Source organism: Penaeus monodon, chromosome 22 (assembly GCF_015228065.2).
Source record: "Penaeus monodon isolate SGIC_2016 chromosome 22, NSTDA_Pmon_1, whole genome shotgun sequence".
Taxonomy (NCBI): Eukaryota; Metazoa; Arthropoda; class Malacostraca; order Decapoda; family Penaeidae; genus Penaeus; species Penaeus monodon.
In genome coordinates, this window is record NC_051407.1 from 11,098,882 (window position 1) to 11,099,203 (window position 322).

At 30.4% G+C, this 322-nt stretch overlaps 1 protein-coding gene across 1 annotated transcript in view; it reads left to right on the forward strand.

The window, feature by feature from the left end:
- LOC119586937 (solute carrier family 22 member 5-like) overlaps window positions 1-322 on the forward strand; it is a gene marked incomplete at its 5' end in the record, with an annotated part of 16,251 nt that overhangs the window by 10,708 nt on the left and 5,221 nt on the right.

Below are 322 nucleotides of genomic sequence, written 5' to 3' on the forward strand. Positions count from 1 at the left end.
TACTATGTTTGTGTTTGTGTTTCTGTACGTATTAGTACAAATATAATTTTATACTTCTATATGCAAGGTACAGCTTATGATCAAAGGCTTAATCATTGGCTGTGGTAGAAAGATGTCCGATTCTAGCTACTAATGAGAGAGGCTGACATTTTGTACTGCACAAAAATATTTATTTCCAGTTTCTTAAATTATCCGAATCCTTTCAACTAAAAGTTTTATTGTTAATACATGATACAGATTTTAAAAGAACATATTCATCCAGATGCATTGTTTATATGTAGAAGATATTCATGGTCATGTCCACATAATATCAGCAACTGAT